Source organism: Xyrauchen texanus, chromosome 8 (assembly GCF_025860055.1).
Source record: "Xyrauchen texanus isolate HMW12.3.18 chromosome 8, RBS_HiC_50CHRs, whole genome shotgun sequence".
Classification (NCBI taxonomy): Eukaryota; Metazoa; Chordata; class Actinopteri; order Cypriniformes; family Catostomidae; genus Xyrauchen; species Xyrauchen texanus.
The window spans coordinates 35422886-35437249 of record NC_068283.1 but is presented as its reverse complement, the minus strand read 5'-3'; the positions used below and the strand labels follow the sequence as shown (position 1 = coordinate 35437249).

General features: G+C 45.4%; 1 pseudogene; it reads right to left on the bottom strand.

The window, feature by feature from the left end:
• Positions 1 to 984: 984 nt before the first annotated feature.
• Positions 985 to 1899, bottom strand: LOC127648452 (interferon alpha-13-like; annotated as a pseudogene).
• Positions 1900 to 14364: the final 12465 nt, after the last annotated feature.

Sequence of the window (14364 nt, the reverse complement as noted above, 5' to 3'; positions counted from 1 at the left end):
CGAGGCTACAGGCGCTGGCTCTGGGATGGTCGAGGCTACAGGCGCTGACTTAGGGACAGTCGAGGCTACAGGCGCTGGCTCTATGACGGTCGAGGCTACAGGCGCTGGCTCACTGACGTACGAGGCTGCAGAAACCAAACAGGAAACAGGAACTAAACTAAACTTCAACATAAAAGCACAAAAACAAAAGACAACAGTGAACATGACAGTAAGTGCCTCACTGTAACCTCGACTGTTGGGGGGACGAGTCCAAATTATGTGGTTATCAACATTATGCAGCAAATGCTATCAACAAAATCTTATATTGAACCCGGAATATTCCTTTAAAGTTTTGGATATCGGTTTTGGAACAAACACAATAACCTTGTTTACACCTCGACTATTCGTTTCGTAAGATCCGATCACAAGACTATAAACGAATTAACTGAATCTAAAATAAAATCTTACTATTTTATACCCACCAAGTAGGCTTATATCATATTATATGACTTGATCTCGTTATTTCTCTTAACATACATTTTTATCGATTTCGTTTGGACGCTTTCCATTTAACGAATAATTTCTAATTTCACCAAAAGTCAAATGTAGCAAAAATCAGGATTAGACAACAAAATACAAGAGTTCAATACAATACAAGAAGTCACTTTATTTAAAATGTTTTTATAAAAAAAAGTCAAGAAAACATAAAAAGTAAAAAACACAACAAGCTAAAAGCACTGTTGAATGTTTCTGACTGGGAACTGTCCAGTGCTGAATGGACTTGAAATGGTGATGAAACATTATGACGCAATTCGAAAGTGAAATAGACACAGATTTTTCCGTTACAGCAAACAGACTTTGACGCGAAATACTCTGTCCCAGCTAGGCTAAATAAATACATACATTTCATTAATAAATAAATAAATAAATATATTCATAAATAAATGAATAACTAAAAAATAAATAAATAAATAAAATTACATGAATAAAAATTGTTCTGGGTGCTCATAACATGATGTCGGAGTTTTGCATCAATATGAACTTGAGAGTGTGGAGAATCTCCTTCCTCATGATTTCCCATGCGCAGTAACTAAAACCCTGCACAGAAATGAACGACATTCAGCATAAGAATGTTTATAATAAAACACCAACAGATTAAAGTTATTTTGGTTGGGGATTCAAGCGTACCTTTTCTTTCACATCTGTGGATATGATATCGAAGTAAGCTTTGAGTGACAACAACACCTTCAGGGAAATCCTGTGTCCCTTCAGACTTATTCATCACCTGTGTTGACAAACACACAGTAACAAAAAAAATAATGCTGATTGGCACAAGGGCAATTAGACGTTTTAAACAATCAGATGTGAGGAGTTTAGGCAACACTTACGCATTTGCTGTCTTCAATCTGGCGGTATATGATGTTTAGAAAGTCATCCAGCTTTTGCGCATTCCACTGGTCAGGAACACCATCATTCTCAAACAGGGTGCCAATATTCTGGAGTGTCTGGTAAATGGCTTTTTCGACACCAGTAACCTTAATCAAAAACAGTAAGTGTTGCATTACATTTGTTTAGTTTAATATTGATCACGGAATAGTTGTGATCAAAATCTTTTCGTGCAAAAATGTTTTACCTGCTGTGTATTGTTGGACTGGAACACATATTGGGGAAAAGGAATGGAAACATGGACCTTCAGGCATTGCAAAGGAAAAAGACCCCCCTAAAGCAAAATATAAATTCGTTAGGTGGAATTATTTTTATTGAATAAATTTATAGCAATGTTTCCTCACGTACCATCGTTTTTATAAGTGTGTATGACGTCTTCATCAAGTGCTTGTTGAGGATGCAGTTTGTTGGCAATGACCAAACCTGCGCAAAGCAGACAATGGTGCACAGCCAGTCCATAAGATGGTGATCCATTTTGACAGATGCCTATATAAGGAGGCAAAGACCTTACTAGTTAAACTGATCTGTCGGATAAAGTTCAAACACAATTATAGGATATAATACCAAGTCATTAATAATCAGAAATTGATTGCTCACCTCGATGAATTGTCGGGTTTGCTTCACAAGTAGTGCTTTTCGTTATGTGAAAGGCTCATAGTAGGACTACAGTTTATATACAACATGCTTGCACTGATAAAAAGCGAAAGGGGTGATTTCACACTTATTCACAACATCCGAATGGAAATGCCGGGACGATGGATGACTTTGCGTCTTAAACTCAAATGTGATACTTTCATTCAAGTGAATTCACAATGAAGACTTATTTCCTCTTGATTCATATTAAGTTGATTTTCATTAGATTTTTAATAATATGAAAATATGTATCTAGTATCCAAGAGCCCAATGTATAAACAAAAACACAGACAACAGAATAAGCAAATTCATCAGTAAATGTGAATACATTATATAGTGGCCGCAGACCCGAGGGGTGATGAAAAACAACCAAGGTCCCTCAAGGAGGGGGCGTGACAGTTTCTGTGCACTGGGGCCCGCAATATACAAGTTACCCCACTGGTTGTGTTTATATTTTACAATGTCGATACTTAAATTTGACCAAAAATATATCAAGCATGAATTGTTTTCATTTAGGCTGCACATATCCAAGGTGAGTATTAAAACTGCCATTTAAGTCAACTTAAGATGATTATTATTGACCTATACATTATACAATCTTCCAAGACAGGGAGAGCATTACTGATTATATCTTGGAGTGAACCTAATTTATCTTTATGGGAAGTCAAGTGTAACTGTGTTCTGAGTTTATTATGGTATGTAATAAACTCAGAACTATTTGTAGCATATGGTTGATACCAAATGTCTGTGTTTGTGACAACGACAGACAATTTTTCTTGAGCCTACAATCTCAAACCAGATTACAACCAAAAAAGTACCTAACTTAAGTCTTAAGTTAGGTACCGTTAAGGTCACATAGACCATGGTGTAGGGCTGGTTAAAAAATGCTGCAGTTTCAAATGCTGATTAAACTGTGTTTTAAAGTTTTAGTTTTGAAAGCTGAGCTGAGAAAAGACTGTGTGTCAAGTCACCGTGTGCAATGTGTACATTCGTTGATACCAGATCTTCATTTCATCCCAACATAAAGCAGCTAACAAAGCTGAAATGCCATGTCACCTTAAAGCAAGTCTGTATAGCTTGAATTCATGAAGCCCCAGAACAAAATTTTTGTGGGACGCCAAACCCTCTAGAAGGCCACCTTTTCACTGCACACGACAAACATTATCATAAACACTTGAAAGTGTAAAAATGGCAGCGCACCCGACTCCTGCGGTTTCTCCAATGGGTGGTGGGCCAAAGGGATGTAGAGGGGGGTTTCACGCCGCTTCTTTGGGCTGTACCTGGCCGGGCTCCATGACAAGCCCGGCCACCAGGCGCTCGCCGACTTCCACGGAGTCTTTGTGAACCATTCTTAGTCTGGCCCCTCACCTGAGACCACTTTGCCTTGGGAGACCCTACCAGGAGCACTTGGCTCCAGACAACACAGCCCTCAGGATCATAAGGGCACACAAACCTCTCCACCATGATAAGGTGCTGGTTCCCGGAGAGGTATTTCTATTTTATCATTTTTAATTTTGTCTCCATATGTTCCCTTCAAAATTATTGGCAGTCATTTGTCCTACATGCATAGCTATTTATTATTTGTATTCATCTCCGCGAGTATCACCGTTTAGTGCAAGTGATGCACCTCAAAGGGGAAGATATACACTCACTTACTTTATCATGTACCTGTTCATCTACTTATTCATGTGATTATCTAATCAGCCAATTGTGTGGCAGCAGTGTAATGTATAAAATCATGCACATATAGGTCAGGAAATTCAATTAATGTTGACATTAATCATCAGAATGGGGAAAAATGTGATCTCAGTGATTTAGACCATGGCATGATTTTTGGTGCCAGGCCAGGACACACAAGAGTCGCTAGATTGTGTAGAGAATGGTGCAAAAAAAAAAAAAAAAAAACAACAACAACGAGCGGCAGTTCTGTGGACGAAAACACCTTGTTGATGACAGAGGTCAATGGAGAATGGCCAGACTGGTTCAAGCTGACAGAAAGGCTACATTAACTAAGATAACACCTCTGTTCAATTACATTGATCCGAATAGCATCTCAGAATGCACAACATGCTGAACATTGAAACAGATGGGCTACAACAGCAGAAGACTAAGTTGGGTTCCACTCCTGTCAGCCAAGAACAGAAAGCTGAGGCTGCAGTGGGCCTACCATTTGTGTACCTCAGCAGTAATCCAGACCAGGCAATGTTCTTAGCTGAAAGCAGTGGTACCCAGAGGGGTATTCTGTTGCTGTAGTCCATCCACCTCAATGTTCGACGTGTTGTATGTTCAGAAATGCTTTTCTGCATAGCACTGTTGTAACGCATGTTTATTTGGGTTACTGTCACCTTCCTGTCATCTTGGACCAGTCTAGCCATTCAGTCATTAACAATGCATTTTCGCCCACAGATCTGCTGCTCGATGGATGTTTTTTGTTTTTCGCACCATTCTCTTTACAAACTTGAGACTGTTGTAGCCTACATGATAATCCCAGGAGATCAGCAGTTACAGAAATTCTGTAAGACATCAGTGTTGGAGACGAGTGAAAAGGCGTCTTAAGAATGATTATTCACTTGGGTTCATAGTTTTGCCCTAGGTTGTGTGTATGTGTCATGGTCCTGACCGTGGCATTATCCGCCCAGTCTATCGCGGCACGTTGTGCTCAATTTGCGCAGTGTGCCCGGGTCACCAGCTCTCTTCATGTTTGTGCTGAGGTTTGGTCATTTCGGTAAGGTGTTGGGTGTGTGTGTGACCGAAATCTCACACAAGTGTCTTCTCTCTTCTTGTGTGGCGACAGGCATGAACATATATCACCTCATTTTCTTGGTGATGTGCGCTCATGCCAATCGGATGTTTTGCCTTCTTGTGAAACATGCGGCTTTGTGATAGTTTCTGTATCGCCACGTGCTTCTCTACCTCACACCCCGCCTCCTTGTTTGCTCATTATTGTTTAATTAGTAGCACCTGCCCTATATTAACCCACTTGATTTTTCTCCTTATTTCAGTTTCCTTGTGTGTGCTGTCCAGTGCCAGTTCGTCTTGTTATCTAGTAAGTCCTGTATGTGTGTTCTTGTTGATCCTGTTTTCCAACCTGGTTTGGTTCAGCCTGATTCCCATCATCCTCTGCCACAGTTACTGGATTACTTTTTCTCCTACATGTTTAAATGTACATGCGTCTGTGTTTGTTTATAAAATAAATAATTTTGTTTTTTTTTTACTCCACTTTGGGGTCCTCTTCTCTGCAAAACATGACAGTATCTGCATACGGGTTTTAGTCTTTATGCATGAACATTGTGGTTATTTTCTCTTTTTGTCCATGCAATTTTACCATGTCGGTAAAACACAGATCGTTATCCATGGTTAGTTTCAGGTGAAAAACAATGACTACCATTTTTTTAACGACGTGGGTATACTCCACTGGCATCTTACATTGGAAAGTGAAAATTAGAGGGAACTGAAAGGCTGGTTACGAAATAAATGAAAATCACATGATCATCTCTCCCTCAAGTTAAAAACAGCACACCATGAGTTATTTAAGAGGAATTAAGCACTTTCGGTTGGTTTGCCCAGTAGAAAATATCCTACAAAGGAAAGCGCAGACACAATCGTACATTCAGACCTCTCAAAAGTGATGAAATAATCATTAGGATCGCTTTATGAATCATATATCATTTACAGGGTTGAGCTAATTCACTGCTTTCACAAGCCAATGCTAAGCCAAAATTATCAGACATTTTAAATACAGGTAACATTAGAATAACTTTAATTAAAAGGTCATTAACAATCATTAGAACGCTTAATAGGAAATCCATGAATCCAATATGAATTAGATTTTTTAAAGGAACTGTCATTTTAATTAGGAAAATATGTTAAATCATTGTTTGTCATTTCAGTCAAATAAAAGTGAATGCTGGAGTTGTAGAAACATATACAGGAACACATGCTCACACTGAGATTCACTAGACATGTCATGCCCACCATATGCAAATCAAACGGACTTCTTTCATATATTCAAATAAACAGAATTGAAAGTTCCCTTACAGCATCAAACACTGCAACCAGGTGGCCGTTAAGATGACAAGTAAGATGTTACTGATTTTTTCATCACAAGGACATTAGGTAACCTGAAACTATAAACAAGATAAAAAAAATAATGGCAATGGCAAATATTTTAAAAGATTATCTCTAGCATTTGAGTGGAAAAACTCAAAAATCTTGATCTGTTGGTACCAGACACATGTTTGATCAGTGAATTTCTATGACTTCACCAGAATTTTGTGAGTTCTGCTAAGACTTTTTTTAAATTGTTTTGAAGATATTTCAGTCACACAGAGGAATCTAGTGCAATGAAATACTATAGAGATGAGCACAGAAAAGAATCATATTTGACAAAGACTTTACCAACACTTTCAAAGGCCCAGAAATCGCTATTTTAAATATATTATTATAATGATCATAAACAGACTGTGTTTATGAAACTGTCATCTTTTTGCACTACTGTGTACAGGTCGGCGCTGCACTGTCTCTCACTGTCTCTCACTGTGCCTATTGTCCTGTTCATTTTTAGTAATTTATTGTACTGTCCCGTACTTTTTGCACACGTTCGTGCACTTTATATAGGTATGTTATTTAGTCTGTATAGTCTCATGTGGTTCTGTGTTTGTCCTATGTTGTTGTAACACTGTTCAAGGACGGGACAGACACAAACGTCAACTTAAGGGGTAAGTTTATTTTTCTCTCTCTTTTGTTTGACAGTATGCTAGGGTTTGCTTTCTGGGTCGGGTTCTCCCTCTCGTGCTCTGTCACTCCTGCCCTTTTTATGCCGCTCTCCTCATGTTACTGAAATTAGAGACAGGTGTTAGTCATCATTTAGCTCTGGTGTGAGCGCCCTTACCGCTTTTCTCTCCCGGACGGGCGCTTGACCACGCCCCCGCTGCCACATACCCCCACCGCCCGACTCAGGCCGGGGCGTCATCCGGCCTGCCTACCACTCCCCCCCCATTTCTGGAGAGGAAGTCAGCGGCAGCCATCTGCACCCCCGGCCTGTGGACCACCTTAAATTTAAAGGGCTGGAGAGCCAGATACCAACGGGTGATCCGGGCGTTAGTATCCTTCATGCGGTGGAGCCACTGGAGTGGGGCGTGATCCGAGCAGAGGGTGAAGGCCCGCCCCAGCAGGTAGTATCGGAGGGTGAGGACCGCCCACTTGATGGCCAGACACTCCTTCTCTACGGTGCTGTACTTAGTCTCCCTCAAGGAGAGTTTCCGGCTAATGTACAGCACCGGGCGCTCCTCTCCCTCCACCACCTGCGAGAGTACGGCCCCCATCCCTCTGTCTGAAGCGTCCGTCTGTAAAACAAAAGGGAGAGAGAAGTCAGGTGCATGCAAAAGTGGCCCCCCACAAAGTGCAGCTTTAATCTGTATAAACGCCTGTTGGCACTGCTCCGACCATTGGACCGGATCTGGAGCCCCCTTTTTAGTAAGGTCAGTCAGCGGGCTGGTGACATCCGAATAATTAGGCACAAATCTTCTGTAATAGCCAGCCAGCCCCAGGAACTGCCTCACCCCCTTTTTGGTCTTGGGTCTAGGGCAAGTCGCAATCGCCGCGGTCTTGTCAATTTGGGGTCGCACCTGGCCATGACCCAAGTGGAACCCCAGATACCGTACCTCCACACGCCCAACCGCGCACTTTTTTGGGTTTGCCGTGAGCCCCGCCTGCCGCAGCGATCTCAGGACGGCCCTCAGATGTTGCATGTGCCGCTGCCAATCATTGCTATAAATGATGATATCATCTAGATAAGCAGCGGCGTAAGCAGTATGCGGTCTGAGGATCCTATCCATGAGGTGCTGAAACGTGGCTGGTGCCCCGAACAAACCGAAAGGAAGCGTCACGAATTGGTGTAATCCGAACGGCGTGGTGAAGGCCGTTTTTTCACGGGATATTGGTGTCAAGGGGATCTGCCAATAACCCTTCGTTAGATCCAAGGTCGAATAAAACTGAGCAGAACCTAACCGATCGAGCAGTTCATCAACACGGGGCATTGGGTACGCGTCAAATTTAGACACCGCATTGACTTTTCTATAATCCACACAGAAACGGACAGACCCGTCGCTCTTGGGAACAAGGACGACCGGACTGGACCAATCGCTGTGAGATTCTTCTATTACTCCCATGTCCAGCATCGCGTCCAATTCTTCCCGAACTATTTTTTTTTTATGTTCGGGCAAGCGATAAGGGCGGCAACGTACCACTACGCCCGGCTCGGTCTCGATGTGGTGTTGTATGATGTCTGTACGGCCCGGTAGAGGAGAGAACACGTCCGCAAACTCCTTTTGCAGTTCGGAAACCTCTGCGAGTTGGCGTGGTGAGAGGTGGTCTCCACACGGAACCGGGGTGTTAGGATCGCAGGCTTTGTTTACCTCCGGTCCGAGCTCCGCCCTCTCCGGAACTACCGTTGCCAACGTCACAGAGGCCGCCTCTTCCCTCCACAATTTTAGGAGGTTGAGGTGATATATTTGACGCGCGCCCCTCTATCGGTACGCTTAACTTCATAATCGAGGTCCCCTACTCGTCGTGTGACCTCAAAGGGTCCTTGCCACTTGGCGAGTAATTTTGAGCTCGATGTTGGGAGTAATACAAGCACTTTATCTCCCGGTGCAAATTCCCGTAGCTGAGCACCCCTGTCATACAGCCGGCGTTGGCGTTCTTGAGCCTGGAGCAAATTCTCCTGTGTTAATTGCCCCAGTGTATGGAGTTTTGCTCTAAGATCAAGAACGTATTGAATTTCATTTTTGGCATTGGAAGGTCCCTCCTCCCAAGTTTCACGGATGACGTCGAGGACCCCGCGTGGGCGTCGTCCGTATAGCAGCTCAAATGGGGAAAATCCCGTGGAGGCTTGCGGAACCTCTCGTACTGCAAATAACAGGGGGTCCAGCCACTTATCCCAATTCCTAGCATCTTCGTGCACGAATTTACGAATCATATTTTTTAACGTTTTATTAAATCGTTCCACCAGCCCATCCGTCTGAGGATGGTACACGCTAGTGCGAATCGACTTAATGCCCAACAATTCGTAAAGTTCGCGAAGTGTTCGTGACATAAATGTAGTGCCTTGATCGGTGAGGATTTCTTTCGGAACCCCCACCCGGGAGATTATCTTGAAGAGTGCCCCTGCAACACTGCGTGCTGAGATGTTGCTCAGAGGCACTGCTTCCGGATACCGCGTTGCGTAATCCACCAGGACTAACACAAAGCGATGTCCGCGTGACGTCCGTTCTAATGGCCCGACGAGGTCCATTCCAATTCTCTCGAAGGGAACCTCGATCGATGGAAGGGGGCGCAAAGGCGCTTTTGGGGTGGCCGGTGGGTTTACCAGCTGACATTCGCGGCACGCCGCACACCACCTGCGGACGTCGCCGCCAATGCCCGGCCAATAGAAACGGGCTATTAGACGAAAAAGTGTTTTCCGTTCCCCCAGGTGACCGGCCATAGGATTATAGTGAGCCGCCTGGAAAACCATTTCCCGGCGGCTCCGTGGAATCAACAATTGTGTCACCTCCTCCTTTGTTTGAGCGTCCTGCGTCACTCTATACAACCGATCTTTAATAACTGAAAAATACGGATATGAAATGGCGACACCCGGCCGGAGTTGTTGACCATCGATTACTCTCACTTGGTCAAAGGCGTGTTTAAGGGTTTCATCCCGCGACTGCTCCAAGGGGAAGTCCCCTCAGGGAACTCCCTGAGGGGAGGGGTGACCCTCGCCCCTTCCCTCGTCACTCGGAGCAGCCGAGGACGGCCCCGGCTCCGCCTCCCCCGCCAAAGCATCGCACATCACACATCTCTTTACTTTCATGCAGGACCCATCCGCACAGACTCCCTCTAATACATTTCTAAAATTTGGCCAATCAGTACCCAAGATTAGCGGATGGGTGAGGCGGGAACTAACCGCTGCCTCCACACTATGCTTTTCTCCCCGAATTTAATCGCCAGAGTCACCAAGGGATACTTGTGAACATCCCCATGCACACACCTCACCCTCACTCGTTTAGCTGTGCCCAAAGCCCGGGTTGAACCAAGCGTTGGTGGATGGTGGTCTGATTACAGCCGGTATCCATCAAAGCTTGGTATGTACCCCCTGGATCCTTACCGGGATCCGGTACGCTCCAGCCCGACCGGGGGCAGCCTGCGGGACATCGGAGACCCGCACCACCGTCCCCACCTCCATCAGCGGACACTGATCCCGGAAGTGGTCCGGGTCCCCGCACCTCCAGCAGACCGGCCCAGGCGCCACGGCCGCACCCGTGCTGGCGGGCGCCACCACCTGAGGAGGAGAGCGACTGAAAGACGGGGAAGGGTTGCTCGGGTTCTCCCACGACCGGGAAGCAGGTCGACTGTATCCTCCACGCCTGCGGGGGGCAGGAACGGGACCTGGGGAGAGAGCAGAGCGAGAGGGAGCAGGGGGGAACAGGGGAAGACACAGGGGAAGGGGAGAGAGAGGGGGAGGGCTCATCTGCCCTTGGTATCGCCGCCAGGTGGTCCTCCGCGAGCTGAACAGCTGCCTCCAGCGACGCCGGGCGGTGGCACTGGACCCATTCCGCCGTTCTCCTGGGCAGGCTTTGCGTGAATTGCTCCAGTACCACCTGATCGATGACTCCCTCGACGTCGCGGTCCCCCGCGAGCAGCCACCGCCGACAGGCGTCCCGGAGCCGTTGAACAAACGCAAACGGGCGGTCGGACTTCTCCATCTTCATGCTCCGGAAGAGCTGGCGATTCTCTTCCGGGCTCCGACCAACCCGCTGCAGGATAGCCCTCTTTAGGTTGGAGTAAGCCAGGAGGCTCGTCGTTGGCAGTTGTTGCGCCGCGAGCTGTGCTTCCCCGGACAGGAGAGGAATTAGGCGGGCTGCCCACTGTTCGGGCGGCCAGCCCCAGATGTCAGCCGTCCTCTCGAACAAGTCGAGGAAGGCCTCCGGATCATCTGCCACCCCCATCTTCTGTAACATGGGCGGGGGCAGCGTAGCGCTGGTGTCCGGGGTCGCGGCTGATGCTGACGCAGCCTCCTGGCTGAGGAGGCTCCGGATAGCGAGTCGGTCCTCTGCCTGAGCCCGCATGACCTCAAAGAACCGCCGATCTTGATCCTGCCGGAGCTCAAGCAGGGTTTGTTGGTGGCCCTGATGGAGATTAGCGAGGGACTGGAGGATTTCCGCCAGCTGGGAGGACTCTACGGGGCGACTTGGTTCCATCACAAAAAAAAAAATAGTCCCGGGTTTCTGCACCACTGTAACACTGTTCAAGGACGGGACAGACACAAACGTCAACTTAAGGGGTAAGTTTATTTTTCTCTCTCTTTTGTTTGACAGTATGCTAGGGTTTGCTTTCTGGGTCGGGTTCTCCCTCTCGTGCTCTGTCACTCCTGCCCTTTTTATGCCGCTCTCCTCATGTTACTGAAATTAGAGACAGGTGTTAGTCATCATTTAGCTCAGGTGTGAGTGCCCTTACCGCTTTTCTCTCCCGGACGGGCGCTTGACCACGCCTCCGCTGCCACAGTTGTTTTATGTAGTACCATGGTCCTGGAGGAATGTTGTCTCGTTTCACTGTGTACTGTACTAACTGTATATGGTGGAACGACAATAAAAACCACTTGACTTGATTTGCAACAAGATAATTGCTGCCAAGACCGGCAACATGACAAATCTGAAGAAGCACTTGACAGTGCATGGAATCAACTTAAGAGCAGAAAGTTGCTCCATCTTCGACTGCAAGAAGACCAAGCCGGTGCAGTCATCCTCTCAGCGTCCTGCCACAGAGCTTCCTTGAACATGCCCAACACACGAGTCCTCCTCCAAAACTACTGATGAATGCAGCGGCGCTATGACTGGGACTCCGACAGGTAAAGTTAAAGTTTTGCAAACAAACCAACAAACAAAATCGGCTAACATGTAGTGGTACATGCTTGTGTACTTGTTAAATTAACTTTCTGTGAGCGGTGACATAGTCCTATAATCTGGGACCTACGTAACGTTAGATTTTGTTTGGATGGAGGTGCACACTCTGAAACGCTTCTTGTTAAAATGGATTTCATAAAATTGGTTTCGAAAAAAGTCTCTATGACAGGGCGTAGGGAGGTTCCAGATCGTGATTATATACACCCAGTACCTTATCAGGCTAATTAAGCCTCTGAGAGGGATAAAGGCCGACTGCGGATGGTGGTGCGACAGAGAGGGATCATATATGGGCAGCTGACCGTCATGTGTATGTTTGTGTCTTTTTGTTTAAGTTTTTAATTAAACTATTATTTATATTGTCAAGCCGGTTCTCGCCTCCTCCTTGCCCATCTAAATCCCTTTACAGTATCGTTTAGGTATCGTGTCAATATCAAAATATTTTGAAAGATACAAAGCCCTATAAATAATAATAATAATAATAATATGTTTCACATTAAAAATGGTTGACAGCACATATTTGATAACACCTGAAGCTAGACTAGAATATACAGCGCAATTTTTAAAATGTAACACAGGTGTATTTGCTGTAGTTGTAGACCAATATATAGTTTTTTCCGATTTCTGAAGTTCTGATAGTTGCTTTTTGGATCTATTGGTAATGCAAAAATCTGTGACCCAAGTGGAAGACCAGATATCTTATTTCCATTTGCACATTTCTTTGGGTTTGCCATGAAACCCGCCCATTTCAATGATCTCAAGACAGCCCTCAGATGGCACAGTGCTGCAGCTAATCATTACTGAAAATTATTTAATCTAAATAGGCGTAAACAGCGTACGGTCTGAGGATTCGGTCCATGCGCCGCTGAAATGTAGGGGCTTTGAATGGGGCTTTTTTGATGACTGCGTAGCACTAACCCTGGGGTCATTTCGATATGGTGCTCTATGAGATTCGGACAACCGGGGAGAGATGAGAACATGTTGGAGAATACTCCTTGCAACCTGGCAACCTCCGTGACTTGTGACAGGTGGTCTCAGCAAGTGACCGCGGTGGCTCAATTGGTGGCATTTAAGTTGACCTCCAGTCTCAGCTCCTCTCTCACCAGAAGCACCATCGGCAATGTTACAGGGACCACCTCTCTCCATGATTTTAGGAGATTGAGGTGGTAAATCTGACGTGCTCCACCTCTATCCATTCATTTAACCTCATAATTGATTTCCCTGACTCGCCGTGTGACCTCAAAGGACCCATGCCACTTGGCGAGTATTTTAGAGCTCGATGTGGGGAGTAATACAAGGACTTTATCTCGCAGTGCAAATTCCCATAGACGAGTACTCCTATTATACATGAGCCTGGAGCAAATTCTCCTGTGTTAATTGCCTAAAGTTTTGCTTTCAGGTCAAGAACATATTGAATTTTGGTTTTGCTGTTTGAAGGTCCCTCCTCCCAATTTTCCCGTAGACGTACATGCAATAATTCATATGGGGAGAACTTCATGGAGGTTTGTGGGACCTCTTGTACTGCAAATAACAGGGGCTCAAGCCACTTTTCCCAATTTCTAGCATCTTCGTGTATAAACTTATGAATCATATTAGTGTCTGATTAAATCGTTCAACCAAGTCGTGCGTTTAGGGATTGGTAAACACTGTTCCGAATCGATTTAATCCCCAATAATTCATGCAGTTCGTATAGTGTATGTGACATAACCTTTGTGCCCTGATCAGTGTCTATTTCTTTCAGATTCCCCACTGGGGAGATTATTCTGAAGAGTGCCTACGCAACACTATATGCTGAGATGTTGCACAGAGGCACTGCTTCTGGATATCGCGTTGCATAGTCCACCAGAATCAACACTAAGCAATGCCCACATGGCGTGCGCTCTAATGGCTGACGAGGTCCATGCCCATTCTTTTGAAAGGGACCTCGATATATGGAAGGGGACACAATGGCGCTATTGGGGTAGCTGACGGATTAACCAGCTGACATTCACAGAATGCCAAACACCACCTGCGAACATCGAAATGGGCCATTAGATGGCTTAGTGTTTTTTTCTTGCCCTAAGTGACCCACCATCGGATTATGATGAGCCGACTGGAATAGCATTTCCCGACGGCTCTTTGGTATTAAAAAATTGGTTGTATCCACCCTTCTCGGAGCATCCTGTGTTACTCGATACAACCGACCCTAAATAAACAAATAATATGGGTATGAGAGTGCACTGTCTGGCTCGAGGCATTGACCATCAATCACTTTCACTTAGTCAAAGGCATGCCTAAGGGTCTAGTCTCGTGTCTACTCCAGAGAGAAATCCCTTGCAGGGAATTCTCTAAGGGCAGGGGAAGCTGCAGCAGGGAGTTGTTGGGCTTG